Genomic DNA, 17,308 nt, shown 5'->3' with positions numbered 1-17,308 from the left:
TGTGTCTGTTCTCATGCATGAGGCTCAATGTATTTCTACCTTTCATCCTCATCATATAATGCGAAATCAGGATTGTTATCATTTTCATTTCTTCCACTTTTATATTAAACGACATTGTTACAGATAACTAGCATGACTTTTTCTTTGTTTGTTAGAAGATATCGAAAAAACAGCTTCAAGTTTGTCATGTTTCTGTCGCTGATTTGTTGGACCAAAGCTGTCTCCCAAAAATTTTTAGGCATTCAAAATCAAACTTAAATATATGGAAGTTTATAAAATTATTTGTATCCACTTGTTGAAGCATCTTTTTTAACTGACAAAGTTCCACATTTGTCACAACTCTGTCAGGAAGATGGAGCTCACAATATAAGAACAGAATAGTTTACATAAAGCAAATCATACTGCCTTTTGGCTAAGATCAAGTGTGTAGTACTGTTCTTATCAGTTTAATATCTAATATGTGGATCATTATCAAATGGTTATGGATAAACAACAAAATGTACAATTATTCAAATTACCCTAAACCCTGCTGATATAGGGTACAATCCAGAGCAAAATGTTGGCAGCTGAGAATTCTGTCTCCACCAAGAATCTTACTTTTGATTCCAAAACATCTTTCCAAATTCACTTTTCTTTTTTTCCAACCTCCTCTTCCATTTTTCAAATAAGACTAAATTAAATGTTTAAATCTAATAACATGGTATGCAGATGATCTCTCAAGAGATGATTTTACAGGTTCATGGAATTCTCCATGACAGCAAAATAGGAAGAAGCACAAAAAACAGTATTATTCTCGTAAAGGCAAAGGCAAGGCAAGGGTGTATACCCAAAACAAAGTTTATCAACTCCCCTCTGTTTTGTCGCTCCCAAATTATTCTATATTTCAAGAGTGAAGTATTTCAAAATTAAGTGGCTATACTACAAACTTTATGATAATTACATCCCACATCCCAAAGAAAATGAAACAACAAATTCTTTATAACTTCACTGACAAGGTGTCAAATTGCTGAGCTGGGTTACTCCAGCTTGTGACCCAAGTGGGAGCTTCAATGTGATGGAACAGCACTGAGACTTGCTGGGTTGGGCTGTGTTTGCAATATGTTGGCCTGTCCATTCCAAGTTGAGAGTGCAGTCTGGGGACTTTAGTGAAGGCTAAGGTCTCTTGGCTCTTAGAGTGAAGGGCACAGCGTGAGGCTGGTTTCACAGAGCAACGACCACCTTCCACTCCCGACAGTGGAGGGATCACAGGCTGCAGCAACCTCAGTCCTTAATGGCCTGGTCAGGCTAGTCTGCTTGGACTATCACATTTATTTTTTATTAGGTGTTTGTAGTTTTTATCTTTTTCTCTGAACTTATATTTGCCTTATATACTAGATAGATTAATATAAGTATGGTTTCCTGCACCATGTGTGTTAACAATTTCTCAATCTTGACAACATACTTGCACGTCAGGATACTTGTACGAATTCTTTGAGGCTTAAGTGAGTTTTATTTCTAAATATTTATTAGGTGTTTGTAGTTTTTATCTTTTTCTCTGAACTTATATTTGCCTTATATACTAGATAGATTAATATAAGTATGGTTTCCTGCACCATGTGTGTTAACAATTTCTCAATCTTGACAACATACTTGCACGTCAGGATACTTGTACGAATTCTTTGAGGCTTAAGTGAGTTTTATTTCTAAATATTTATTGTCTCACAAATGAATTAATTTCATTGTTATTTATATTAATCTTAATAAGTGCATTACTTTGTTGTCTCCACTTCTGAATAGCGTCTACTACTTTCTTTAATATTAACTAATAACATTTGTAATTAAACTTTATTTTAAAGTTTTGACTTTCTCGTTTCTAAAAAATAGGTTTTATATATATCTTTATTTAATTTTAGGAGAAAAACAAATATTTTAAAAATTAATTTAATTTAGTAAAAAAATAACTAAAAAATAGTTTTTACATATATCTTTATTCAATTTTTGGAAAAAAAATAAATATTTTAAAAGTTAATTTAATTTTTTACATTTAATTAAAAGTTATTGTTCGAAGACAAATGTCTTATAGTATTCTTTCTTTCACGAAATCTACTTCCGAATTCAAATTTTGTTTCGAAAACTATTTTTTTCTTGAAGGTTTTATCATGTTTCTTTAATAAATTATGGCGACGACTCCGTGTCTTTTTTGTAAATTTATATCATTCAATCATTATCTGGTTGCTACATAAGACTCCCGTGTCTTTTTTGTAAATTTATATCATTCACTCATTATCTGGTTGCTACATAAGAAAAAGTCATCTAAACCTAATGAGAGATTTCAACATATCAAACATATATCAAGTTGTATCTCCAACATCACGTATAGGTAAACTTTAAACTTCAACTATTAAAATGACAGATGATGTCAAGATGTCTCAGATTATGGAGAATGTGAAGACTCAAGATAGTGTCAACAACGGTCCATCACCTTTTATGATTTGAAGGCAAGTTACAATCCTGGGAATGTGATCTCGCAATGCAATTGAATGGCAAAAACTGCAACTAATGGATGTGAGCAGTGAAGGTCTGACGAAAGTGGGGTTTCCTCGATGAACCCATAAGATGTCAGAAGAGGACGCGCCAGAGATGAAAAATTGTGCTCCACCATCATGTATGCAGAGAGAATGTGAAGGACCTTTGGGAGGACATCAATGAGCGTTTTTCTATGGTGAATGTGCCACACACAAATATTTGATACATTGTGATAGCTTTGGAAACTACAGCTACAGACAAAACATCAACAAAACAATCAGACAAAACATCAATAAAACAATCAGCACAAACATTGAACAGAAATTAAACAAATTATATATCTTAACACGGTTTGACAACTTCAACAATAAAACTACTATTTGTAGCTAAACTTAGTTACGAGACCACAGAAAACAGAATCAAAAGGGAGTTTGAGTCATAGTTTCTTAGTTAGTTATATCTTCTGTTTTCATAAGTTATGTATGATTTTAGGGTTTAGAACTCATTCAAAATGTCTTTCTCAGTTGCATAATTCTGCATGCATATCTATATGTACCTTGAACAGCAAAATGCAAACTATTTTCATAATACTGTTTAAAATTAAATATTCATATTTATTAGTTTTGTGGTTCACCAGCTATTAATTTCATGGTATAATTATCCAGAGAATGTGATTTTGTACTGTGTACATCAGTAAACCAGTTGGTTATCATTACTAACTTGATTGTTGAACTGTATAGCTTGTCATGATGCTAATCATTGATACTTAACTATTATTCTTTTCTGTCCAAAGATTTTAGGATACAAATTCAGCTTCTTCCTGATTAAATATATCATCAATGATGGTAAAATAGATGGTAAGAGAAAATTTATATATTTCTTAGTGGTTAGTTGGTTTTGGTTGTTTTTTAGGTAGAACTACTGGTTGGCTTAATGTAAACAATTTTTTTTAAAAAAAATCACACCCCAGGTCACATCTATAAGAGTTATAAGTATCGTATATAGAGACAATCATATCTGCCACTAGTGTGGCCAACTTGCCATCCTAGATTTTGTGTCTATCAATATATGCAAAAGAAAACTGCACCAAGATCCTGCAATGCCCCAAACTCTTTCTCCAAACACGCATAATTGTTCATATTTTTTAGCCCTCTTATAAAATCTGCATATATTTATCAGTTGTGCACAGGGACTAATATAAAATCTTAATATAAACTGAAGAGAAACCCTGCACACGATCATCTCCCAGGTCCCACATTAGTCATGAGTCTGACAAGCAACTGCAACTCATACAATAAAATCTCAACACTTATAATGTTTAAAGCATACCTTTCTCGGCCTTTTGGCTAAGATCAAGTGTAGTATCTGTTCTTATCAGTTTAATATCTGATATGTGGATCATTGATTCACACGATATTAAATTTATTTTTTGAGGGAGAGTGTCAATTACAATAGCTTGCTATTGGGACTCTTAGGCATTGCTCTTGTCTTGCACTTCTGCAAGAGCCTGATGCATCCCACTCCAAATAAGTTTAGAATGTTTTCATATTGGTTTTTTCGTCCTTGTTTTTTTTGTCTTACATAATATAGTAAATTGATTAATATATGTAAATGGGTTGGATCACGTGATCTATTTAATTTAATTTATTATTTATTGTTAATTTCAATGTATTTATTACTATACTCATTTCAGGTACCTATAATTTCTCTGTCAAGGATGTTAGATTGCCGAAGTGAGTTACAAGTGGGGACATTATGATGATGGAACACCCCTGTGGCTGCAATACTTATATTAAACTCAATAATCAATGGGTGTAATAATAAAGAAGCGTATAAGTGTTTGGTACATGAGTACATGAGCTTCCTCTGAGGGAGAGCAACCATATGACGGAGGAGCTTCTCTGAGGCTAATAGCAGTGGTGACTGGAGTTTTATCCCAGCTCATTCATTTTTCTGTCTCCACCAACAATCTTACTTTGATTCCAAAACATCTTTCCACAATCCGATTTTCTTTTTTTTTCAACCTCCTCTTCCATCTTCCTAATAAGACTAAATTAAATGTTTGAATCTAATAACATGGTATGCAAAATGGTCTCTCAAGAGATGATTTTACAGGTTCATGGAGAATTCCATGACAGCAAGAAAACTTAAAGAGAAAAAAGGGAGCGAAGGGAAAATGGAAAGAAAAGAAAAAAACAGATCACATGTATTATTCTCGTAAAGGCAAAGGCAGGCAAGGGTGTGGATAGACGGCTTGCTATAAAACAAGAGGTTTAGACTGTTTATCAACTAAACAATCTAGTAAGAATACTAGAATAAACGACTTGATGTTTAGATATTTTAAAAAAAAAATAGACTAGACGGTCTAATCAATATCATCTACACAAATACTAGATGCTTTAGCAAAAGAGTGACTACATAAAACTATACTAGACAATCTAACATAATAATGCCTATATATAAAAGCAACACCCAAAACAAAGTGAGTGGCTACACTACAAAGTTTAAGATAATTACATCCCACATCCCAAAGAAAATGAAACACAAAGTCTTTATAACTTCACTGACAAGGAATCAGATTGCTGAGCTGGGTTACTCCAGCTTGTGACCCAAGTGGGAGCATTACTGTGATGGAACAACATTGAGGCTTGCTGGGTTGGACTGTGTTTGCAATTTGTTGGCCTGCCCACTCCAAGTTGAGAGTTGAGTCTGGGGACTTTAGTGAAGGCTAAGGTCTCTTGGCTCTTAGAGTGGAGGGCACAGCGTGAGGCTGGTTTCACAGAGCAGCGACCACCTCCCATTCCCAACAGTGGAAGGATCACAGGCTGCTGCATCCATGGTTCACAATGGCCTAGTGAGTCTATTCTGCTTGGACCATCACTTTTTTTTCTAAACATCTTTTTTACAATGAAGTCATCTTGAAATTTTTGCTCCTTCTAACAAACTAATCTTTTGCAGAAGTAAAACGTCTTCAAATTAACTTCAATCTAATTTCAAAATTATAATCTCGATGTGAACTTCCATCATCTTATTGTTTTTAATCTCGAAAGCTTTATGAAACCCGTCAATTCAGTGTTTCTAGTCCACTTAAGAATGTCATAATTATCAGGATAAATGTAAGTAAACTAAAAGTGCTCTTTGAAACATTCAAGTAGAACCCATTTACTTTAGTTAGATCTATCCTGATAACTAAGAAATCTTTCATTTGACCTATAAAGTATGAAGTACTAACTTACATCTAAACTTTCTATTATTTCAAAGTGCATCTGCATACTTGGAGGCATATCAGCAAAATAATACCTTGAGAAAACTTTTATTTTTCCCAAACTCTTAGGGACTTCAGATTCAAGCAGATGCAGCATTTTGTCCTTTTCATTCCTTATCCAGTCACGCCGCTTATCACTCCATTTAAGATGGGAACAGGTCATAGTTCTTGAAGGCAGTTAGATAAGAGCGACACAGTTGATGTAGATGCGGGGAAACCCATTGGATCATATGACCTTGGCTCTCCATATTGATTCATTGACAGTATGAAGTCCTTGTAGACAGCAAAATGTCCATTACAAACAGAAGCCTCAATAACCCAAGCGTTGATCAAAGAACCAAATTTTGACACAACAATTTTGGATAGTTTCTGTAAATTTGATAGCCTCTCAATCACTGGGTTACCTGTCCCTTCACCACAGAAAAATATAGCATTGGCTACAGGTACCTGTGACAAATCAGAATGCTTATTCAAAGACATTTTTTATCATCTATAGATCTTCGACAGTTAATATATTCTTAGACAACTTCTTCATGAAGGACACAAAAGTCTAAAATGAAAAATAAAATTTGTAATGTTAGTGTATCGCATACGACTGAGAGTCTCACGGCCATGTAAGCTAAGCATCCGTTACATTGCGTGATTCCCAGTTATACACGGTTAAATACTTTAATAACAGATTAAATAAGGATTATAAATAATATTGTATATAATGTCACAACATTAACCATGAAAATCGTATTAATACATGCCCATAAACATAAAGAGTCAACACATCTCTATAAACAAATTGACCAACAAGGTACGCATTTTTTAATATAGACCTTCTCGACCCAAAGAAGAACAATTGCCGCCCACCGTGGAGCTGAGAAAGACAAAGAACTTTATGGTAAGTACAAGAAACATGACAAACAACTTAGGAACCAATGTAAATGACCCCATGACCATCCTCCTAAGCCTTTAAAGGGAGGTGGCAAACATGAAATAATGAAATGAATAGGAGGTTTAGATCCTCAAGCAGTAGAACAAGGAGATTAGGAGGAAGCTCGCTGCAGGCGACACCTCAAAATGAAACTTATCACAACCCAAAGATCCCAGGTGGATTTTTTTTCGTTTGGTGATGATCAGAACGATAGAAGACTGGGGTTAATCAAAGCTCGGGACATCAACTCAAACATCTGAAACGGTCGGAGGATCACGCCACCACCCTTTCGTTGATGGGGCAATGGATGCACAACTTCCAAGAACTTGGAAGGGATTAAACATGGATCAGTACGATAGGACAATCGACCCCGATGAACATATCGATGTCTTTACCACACAAATGAGTCTTTACACTACCAATGACGTGATCATGTGTCAAGTCTTTACCACGTCATTAAAGGGCAGAGTGCTCAGTTGGTTCACATGCCTGCCCGCATACTCCATTAACTGTTTTGACACCTTGACCTTCAGAACACAATTTGCCACGAGCTGCCCCTACCACCTAACTTCTATTGCGTTGGTCAATATTCGCCAAGAGAAGGGTGAATCACTCTAAGTGTTCATGGAAAGGTTTGACAAGGTGACTTTGAATATAAAGAATTTAAGTCCAAAAGTAGCATTGCACCATATGGTAATAACACTAAAGTCAGGATCATTCACATATAGCTTGAGCAAGAAGCCTGTCGCAAAGTTGAATGAATTGCAACAAAGAGCTACCAAATTTATGAACTTGGAAGAGTTAAGAGAGTACCGAAACAAGAAATGCCCAAGATGATCCCGAAGAAGAAAGATGTAGACAAGTCTTCTAAAAACTCAAATGTGCCAAAAATGAGAAAGCCCAAATTCCCAAAGTTCACAAGGTACACACCACTTGATGTTGATCAGGGACGTATTCTTGAAGAAGCCCTCAACACCAAGTTGCTCCAAACACCCGAAAAGGTGTCGACCCCTCCCAACGCCGATACAAAAAAACAATTCCGGTAACATCAGAACTTCAGCCACTCAACCGAGGAGTGTCAGATATTGAAGGACAAGGTTGAAGAGCGAATACAAGATAACCATTTGATGCAATTTTTCTTTGCATCTTCATTTGTAGATATTCTTCTTCATTGTTTTGATTTAAATATCTTTTATGGATGTTGAATGATATTGAGGAAGCATGAAGAATTTTAGAGATTTTGAAAGATAAGAAAATTATGACGGTGAATCTAAGTGGGGTTAGGACAATACTTATTTATAGAGTGAGGTTAGGACAACATTACTAAGAGGAGTCTGGAAATTTTTCTAGCAAGAAGACAACTCTAGAGAGAACTTTGAACAAGCAAAAGTGTCTCATAAATTGGACATCACTTCTTTACTCAAATCAAAGTTAAAAATACATGTACAAGAGACTCTTATTTATAGCAGAAAGTCTCTCAAAACATCTTAAATGAGAATGTGACAAGTGTCATCTCCTTATTGGTGCAAATTTTTTGCATTGGGAGAGTGACAAGTGGCATGTCTTCATTGGAGTAAATTTCTCTCCATTGCCTATATATCTATTTGCACCCCACTTTTACTATTTTACACCACACTCTCTTTTCTATTTACACCCTACTCTACTTTGGCCCAAAATACAAGGCTCAATACTTTCTAACTACTCTATACAACTTTTACAACGCTAAGGAGAAGAAAAATACTCTATAATCTTTTCATTAAAGCTCTATCTTCATGTATCTTTTTATCCGAAAGTTTCAAGGTTGGATGATTTCCATCACCATCTTAAAAGTTTTATAAAGAGAACCGAAGACTAAAGTGAGGGTAGGTCAGATCCCTGGGAAAGCAGGGACATGCACTATTGTCAAGATGACAATCGCCAATGACATGAAGATACCAGAATAACACAACGCACGAGGACCAAAGAGGCAGGAGGAGCACCTCTTAGGGGAGTCATAAACACAATAGCTCGTGGTTTCGCCAATACCTTTGAACCGTGCAGTCCGATAATCATGTAATGATCTCATCAAGAAGGATGCCACCAATAACATTCACGGATGTCGACTTCAAGGACATTAACCCGCTGCAAGACATGGTGATAACAGCGGAAATAAAACAGTTTGTAGCCATGAAAATCTTGGTGCATCAAAGGAGTTTGGTGGACGTATTGTACTGGAAATATTCAAGACAGATAGTCGAGGCCGAAATCCAACCCCATGATGAGTAAATCATTGGATTTTCCGAAGAAAGAGTATACACCAATGGCTACATAGATTTTTCTATCAAATTTAGAGAATGATAGTTAATCAACCAAACTATCAAAATCTGATACCTTATCATAGATTCCAACACCTTGTACAACATATTGTTGGAAAGACTCTTTTTTGGAGCCATAATGTCCTTCTCGCACTTAGCCATGAAATCCCCAACAACTTTGGGTGAGGTGGTAACGGTTCACTATGACCAAAATGTTACAAGGAAATGCTACATCGCGAGCCTTTTTGGTGAAGGAGATGGAGGTATCGGTCGAGACACAACGTCCAAGCGTGGGCGTTGTGACTGTCGTAGATCTTGACCTAGGATTGAACGACGAGTTCAGAGTACAAAATGTCAAAACATTAATCATGAAAATTGTGTTATACAAACCTAGAGACACAAAGGCCCACACATCCTTATAAATAGGTTGACTAACATCATGCAAATTTATGCATTTATTACACTTAGTTACCCAAGACCAAACACTAACTTCAACATTAGAGGTCCTTTTGTAGGTACTCTTTCAAAATTTCAACTGAGAACCCCGAACGAACGACACTGACTTATTACAGAAAGAATGAGACCTTTCTAACCCAAACAAGAAGAATTAGTATATTAAAATTATAATTAATTTCTTTATTTGAATAATAAAAGCACATACTAAAGAAATATATGGTAATAGCCGCATTCGTAAATCCTACGCTAGATTTATAAGTGCGGCTATGGTAAATAGTCGCCCTTGTAAATAATGGTTTTTTTAATGCAATCTGTTTTAGTGCTAATTCCCATATAAATTAACCTGTTCAATTATATATATTCAGCCAGACAAATACATTAATATATATTGATCAAAATGTACATTACAAACACTAATCAAATTACATATAATCCCTACACTATTGATCAACTATCCTAGAGTTATAAAAATTTATGAAATATGTGGACCAAGAATGTCTTGCATATGCTATGACATTCGATGTCATTGGTGCTTCATCTTTGAAGAACTGCATTTCAAAATATGGTTGACATAAATTAGTTTTAAGATACATATATGTTCACGAATTATAAAAATAATTTAACATATCATGTTACCTCTTTTCAATCACTTTTAAGGCCTAGTCTTATAATGGTAATCATCCATTGCATAACGTAATAGCCACACTTATAGCTTCCTGGTTGTTTATTACACTATAATCCAATAAAAAGTAAAAGTTAGTATATTGATAAACAATGATAAGAGAAAGAAAAAAAATTACAAACCTTTATTCTTATCCAGTTCAAATTATTTGAATTGGATCGACCTTTTAGGATGTTATATCCATGCCATGAGCTGGTTAATACAAAAATCTCATTAGTAGATGGTTAATTAATAACATACAAAGTTAAGTTTATACTGCACTTACATGATATTCTTAAGATTTGTGGGTATCTTCTTGTGTAGGGAACAAAACCACACATCAGTCTTATGAACCATTGATAAGACAAGTAACTGCCAATGACGCCTATATCATCCATGAAAAACAGTTAGTAAATATTTAAAACATGAAATAATAATAATTGAAGACATATAATTAAACTTACTCATTAATATAAGGGCATAAATAAATTTGTTTTCCCTTTTTTTCCAGGGTGTTAGTGATGTATGCTTGGGTCTCATATGCCTTTGGTCCAATGAGATTAGTATATGCAGGATCAAAGAATCCGTACACATTTTCCTTCTCCTCAGTGAGACAGACTCCAAATAAAAACCTACAAGTTATTAGTTAAAGCATAATCAATAATAATTTAACATAAAGTAAATTGAAATATAGGTAAAGATACGTACATCATAAAAAATTGAATTATATTTATATTGAGCTCCGATCCCCAGCTACAAATTCTAATAAATCTGTGTTGTACATGAACAGTGGCAGTTCAATGTTTATTTGAAAAAATGTATCATCTCAGGGAACTTCAAAAGGATCTCGACCAATCTGTCTAACAACTACAACTAAGGAAGCTATAGGATCGTCAACCGAAACCTCATGCTTCTTTTCCGGACTTGGTTTTCGATGAGGTTTCTACAAAATAAAGAACATTTGTATTAAATTATATGTAATATATAAATATAAATATAAATTAATATAATGAAATGAAATGAAATTATTACATGAGGTTCTGGCATAAATCGAATGAGGTGTCTGGGCCAGGCAACGAATATCTTAAATGCATCGGCCACAATGGTTACCTCATCTGAAGGTAGTGGAACACTATCATCAGGTACTCGTACTTTTTCAACTATTACTTTCACCACATCATGGGAGAGAGGAACGTTATGTAAGGTGGTAGCCTCTTCATAGACTTTTCCAAGGGCCACCACCTGAGGAAGTTTGTCGCTCGCTACCAGTAGCTCACATTCCCTCGTCTGCCCAATGATATCATCCCCTGATGTTGTAGGAGTCGCACAACTCCCCTTTATGCTCTTGGGAGTGGGACTAACAAGGGGTTGAATTGGCTCAGCACAAAGTTGTTGCGATAGAAATTCTTGTCGCATTCAATCATTCTCCTTTCTCATATCTAGCCGCATCCGATCAGTCTCCATTTGAGTTTCGCTCTCTTTGGGGGAGGAGGATGACTATCATTGTGAAACTCCAAAATATAGTTTAATTCCAACCCCTTGTCCAGTTGCACGAACACGACCACAATGCTCAGGTTGTCTAATTGCTTCAACCAGGATATCGTGACGACCTTCAGGAACAAAATTACCTTGGGATTCCAAGGAATCCTGCAAGAGAATAAAATCATATTTGTTTTTAATATAATTAATGCCTTAAAATAAGTGAAAAAAAAAACTAAAAATAACTTACAATCTTTTCGATGATAACCCCGGATTACTCAGAACTTGGTGCACCTGACTTTTTAATTCAGGCCCTCTTCCATTTTACATGACGAAAAGGTGGTGATGGAGGAGAAGTGACCCCTGTTTCCACATTCTCAGACGACGTCCCCTGTCTAGATTGGTCCTTTTCCACCATCAGTGATTGCTCAAGTTTTTGATACCCCGAACGAGAGAGTACGTTCGGGTAACATTCTTCAAAGCTATCTCTTGAGCTTTCTTCCGACGATCCTGTCATAATTGAAATAAACAAAGTGAATTAAATAAGATAAACTTATTAATGTTATATAAATAAAAATAGTTAAGTTACTTCACTTACCATCCAAGCCTCATTTTTACGGCTTTCCTTAAAAAGACGCCATGTCTCTTCATCAATATGTTTGTACTTTAAACATGGATTTTCGTCTTTAAGGTCGCCAAAAACATATCTCGAAGTCAGTCTTGACTTAAAGTGACGAAATTTAAGTTTGATATTGTATATAATCTTTGATCGAAGCAGTTCCACATCAGGAATTTCAAAGTTTTCCTGGAAAATAACATCACCAAATTAAAATTAATTAATGAATATTAAAAAGCATAATATGGTAACAATAATAATGTAAAGCTTATAAGAATATCCTCCCAGATCATGTTCCGATCGACCTCTAACACCTCATCCCATGAACTAATCAAAATGGAGAGCCTCTCATGAGAAACAACTCCAAGATAACTCATAAACTCATCTGCTTTAGGACCAAAACCACTCAGTGTTGACGTCAATGTCAACACGTGTCTTCTCACCAGCAACACATTTCAATGCGAGACGCTTCAATCTAGTAGGTCCTCTACTGCCTCGTCCGGATTGAGGTCTGATTGGAGTCTAATCTTCATCCATATCTCTCTTAAAAAAATTACATAACAAACATTAGTTAATCTGCATCGAATCAGAATCATATAAAAATAATACATAAAATTCTAAATGCGCATTTACGGGTTGCATGTGGGTTGAATATTCATATGTAAATTCCTTCACTGTGGTCTTTACGGGTTGCATGTACATCATCAAGTACATCGTTATCTTTATTAATTATCATTGGTGCGAATGAACGGGGGTCACCGTTTTCAATATCATCTATGGCCTCCCCTTGTTTTTTCCCGTGTAAAACGACATACGAATGTTATGACGTAGGATCTTTCACGTAGAAAACCTGATATCCTTGTTGAACCATTATAAATGGCTCATCTCAATACCCTTTCTTTCGAAAGTCCACTAGTGTGAATCCTGATTCATCAATTTTAACCCCACTTTTATTGTCAACCCATTTACACTTGAAAATTGGAACAGAAAACTTAGTGTAGTCAACCTCCCATATCTCTTCTATAAACCCATAGTATGCCATTGATCCAAGTACTGGATTTGTATCTTTCGAAGTCGAAAACTGCATTGACTCGGCTTCAAGAGTAACACCAAAATTTTGAACTGTACTCTTTTCATCCATAGACTTTGTGTAAAATATACAATTATTCACTTCGTACGCTTTACATGAAATGACTTCAAAGTTCAATCCAGTAGCCAACAAGGTCAAGGTCTCTGATGTCGTTGAATCCTTTAACACCTTGTCTTTAAACCAAGGCATGAAAATTCTATTATGTTCCATCAAGACCCATTTCTCTGTTTGTCTTGGGTTATTTGCCTTCACAATGGATTTATAAGCTTCTATGTAAGGTATAACTTGATGTGAATGCAATAACAAGAATACATGATTCTTTGACATTCTTAGGAGCAACTTGAGTTGGTCATGAAATGGCACTTTACTTAGAATTGGATCAATGTTCTAATTCAAGAACTCACCAAGACTTTGCACCAACCAAAGCTCATATGGAAGTCCATATATTGTCAAATGGAATCAAACAACAAAGAATGAAGAACAACAATTAAACACCGAACAGAATTGAAGGTAAAGCTACTGCACCGAACAAAAAATGAACACAAAGCTGGAAAACACAAATTTAAACGGTGGAAATGAAAGGAAACACTAAGAATTAAGAAACTACCGAATGGAATTGAAAGGAATGAAAGAAAGAAGACTTATGGAGTGAAGCTTGCTGGATTGGAGACTTGGAGAAGCAATCACGCCACTTGGAGCCTTGTTCCAAGATAAATGAAGGAATGCCGCCACTTGAAGCTCACCATTGGCACACAAGATAAGGCAAAGGAAGAAGAAGACAATCAAGACTCACAATTTCTCTCTAAATTTGAGTATAGTCTCTCTACTTCTAATTTCCAAATCTGATTTGTACAAGGGCAGCACCTTTATTTATAGCCTATAAGGTGCTGAAATGCAAAGCCAAATGTGCCTCAAATGAGACTCAAATTCGGCGCCAACTAGTGCATGAAGGAAGTGTGACTTTCCTTCCTAGTTTGGCACCTCCTAACTCCTATCTACACTCCCCCTAGCATCCCTTACTACTTACACACCTATTTATTACATTCACACCCCTACTCTACAAAAGAAATAAGAAGAGCCATCTTTTGATACTCTTGTCCCAAAGCTCTTGCCATGCTCCTAGTGATTCGTTGGGCTTGGGCCCCTTGTTGGGCTTGGGCTTCATGGGCTTGAGCATCCTCTACTTGGTTTCCATCATACTCCACGGGTTGGAGAGAATTCGTCCACGAATTTGGGAAACCTGCAGCAAAAGGAGAGAGAACAGTAATATTGAAAGAATTACTTCCAAGATAAGTAGTAGGCATATCTAACTCATAGGCATTATCATTAATCCTCTTGATGACTTGGAAAGGGCCATCACCACGAGGCATAAGTTTGGACTTCCTTAGAGAAGGAAATCTATCCTTTCTCAAATGAAGCCAAACCCAATCGTCGGGCTCAAAGATTAATGCCTTTCTCCTTTGGTTGGCAGTGTCAGCATACTTACCAACTTTCTTCTCAATTTGTAACTTGATGCGGTTATGCAAATCCTTAATAAAAGAAGCCTTTTCAAAACCATCCTTGCATAGAACCTCATCAAGTACAGGAATGGGAAGAAGATCTAGAGGTGTGAGGGGATTAAACCCATAAACAACCTCAAAAGGAGAATGGTTAGTGGTGGAATTTACTACCCTATTATAAGCAAACTCAACATGAGGTAGTAAATCCTCCCAAGCCCTTGGATTCCCGGAAATAAAGCATCGCAATAATTGACCCAAAGTTCTATTAACCACTTCAGTTTGACCATCAGTTTGAGGGTGACAAGTAGTAGAAAACAGAAGTTTTGTGCCAAGTTTCCCCCATAAGGTCCTCCAAAAGTGACTTAAGAACTTAGAATCCCTATCGGATACTATACTTCTAGGAAGTCCATGTAAACGAACAACTTCCTTGAAGAAGAGATTTGCAAATGGCATGCATCATCCACTTTGTGGCATGGAATAAAATGAGCCATTTTAGAAAAACGGTCCACTACCACAAAGATGGAATCCTTACCCTTCGATGTCTTAGCTAAGATAAAATCCTAAGATAAAATCCATAGAAATATCAACCCAAGGCATTGTAGGGATAGGAAGAGGGGTATATAAACCATGGGGTTGGACCTTAGATTTAGCCTTCCTACATGCTATACATTTATCATAGAAGGTATGTACGGATTTGCGCATGTGAGGCCAAAAGAAATGTTCATGCAAAGTTTCTAAAGTCTTAGCTACCCCAAAATGTCCCATAAGCCCACCCTCATGAGCCTCTCTAACAAGAGATTGTCTTATGGATCCTTGGGGAACACAAAGTCTTTTTCCTTTGAAAAGAAAACCATTATGTAAGAAAAAGTCTTTGTCATCTCCCTTGGAACACTCTTGATAGATTAGAGAGAAATCTAAGTCATCATGATAAAGTTCCTTTATGTGATCAAATCCTAAATATTGAACATTCAAAACATTTAACAAGGTATATCTTCTTGTAAGAGCATCGGCAACCACATTAATTTTACCTTGTTTATGTTTGATCACATAAGGAAATTGCTCAATAAACTCCACCCACTTAGCATGTCTCTTATTAAGCTTGCTTTGGCTTTTCAAATATTTAAGGGACTCATGATGACTATGGATCACAAATTCCTTTGGAAAAAGATAGTGTTGCCAATTTTGCAAAGCTCTAACAAGAGCATAAAGTTCTTTATCATAAGTGGAGTAATTGAGATGACTCCCTTTGAGTTTCTCACTAAAATAAGCTATGGGGTGTCCTTCTTGAAGGAGAACGGCCCCAATGCCTATGTTAGAGGCATCACACTCTATTTCAAATGTCTTAGCAAAGTTAGGAAGGGCTAAAATGGGGGCTTTAGTTAATTTATCCTTCAAAGTTTGAAAAGCGTTTTCTTGCTCTTGTCCCCACTTAAAAACCACATCCTTCTTTACTATGGCATTTAAAGGTGCGGCAATTGTACTAAAGTCTTTCACAAACCGCCTATAAAAACTAGCAAGTCCATGAAAACTTCGTACTTCATTGACATTGGTGGGTGTAGGCCAATGTTGAATTGCTGCAACTTTTGTTTGATCTACATGCACCCCTTTATGACTTACCACAAACCCTAGGAAGTCTATATGATCTAATGCAAAGAAACATTTAGCATGATTAGCATACAATTTCTCTTTCCTAAGGGTTTCTAATACTTGTCTAACATGTGACTCATGATCTTCTAAGGACAAGCTATATATAAGAATATCATCAAAGTAAACCACAACAAACTTGCCAAGAAATGCTCTTAATACATGATGCATGAGTCGCATGAAGGTACTAGGAGCATTAGTCAACCCAAAAGGCATGACCAACCACTCATATAAACCAAATTTGGTCTTAAAAGCAGTTTTCCATTCATCACCATGTTTAATTCGAATTTGATTGTAACCACTCTTAAGATCAATTTTGGAAAATATTTTAGACCCATGTAATTCATCCAACAAGTCATCTAACCTAGGAATGGGATGCCTATATTTGATGGTAATGTTATTTATAGCGCGACAATCCGTACACATCCTCCATGTCCCATCTTTTTTTGGAACAAGTATGATAGGCATAACACATGGGCTCATGCTATCTTGTACCCACCCCTTAGCTAATAAATCCTCAACTTGTGTTTGAATTTCTTTGGTCTCTTGGGGATTGGTCCTATATGCAGGGTGATTTGGTAAAGAAACCCCGGGCATGAAGTCTATTCGGTGTTCAATCCCTCTTAGAGGTGGTAAACCTTTAGGAGGATCTTGAAACACATCTTCATATTCCTTTACCAAATGGTCCAAACATGTAGGACTGTCCTTAGCCGACTCACAGTCAATAGGTCTAGGAATAGCTAAAAAAATAGGCTTGTGAGTAACTATTACCTTTTTGACTTGTTGGGTAGATATGAGAAGGCTTCTCTTGGAACTTTGTTTATCATTTTCTTTCTCTCTCTTTTCTCTCATTTTGACTTGGTCCTCATGCACTTCC

At 36.0% G+C, this 17,308-nt stretch overlaps 1 non-coding gene and 1 pseudogene across 1 annotated transcript; both read left to right on the top strand.

Moving 5' to 3' along the window:
- Positions 1 to 393: 393 nt before the first annotated feature.
- On the top strand, positions 394 to 495 carry LOC137812024 (U2 spliceosomal RNA; annotated as a pseudogene).
- A 3,335-nt stretch (positions 496 to 3,830) lies between these two features.
- On the top strand, positions 3,831 to 4,026 carry LOC137811935 (U2 spliceosomal RNA). Its single transcript, XR_011081199.1, has one exon. It is a non-coding gene; the product is annotated as a U2 spliceosomal RNA (small nuclear RNA).
- Positions 4,027 to 17,308: the final 13,282 nt, after the last annotated feature.

Source organism: Phaseolus vulgaris, chromosome 11 (genome assembly GCF_000499845.2).
Source record: "Phaseolus vulgaris cultivar G19833 chromosome 11, P. vulgaris v2.0, whole genome shotgun sequence".
Classification (NCBI taxonomy): domain Eukaryota; kingdom Viridiplantae; phylum Streptophyta; class Magnoliopsida; order Fabales; family Fabaceae; genus Phaseolus; species Phaseolus vulgaris.
Note: the sequence above shows the minus strand (reverse complement) of the source record. Positions and strands in the feature narration are given on the sequence as shown.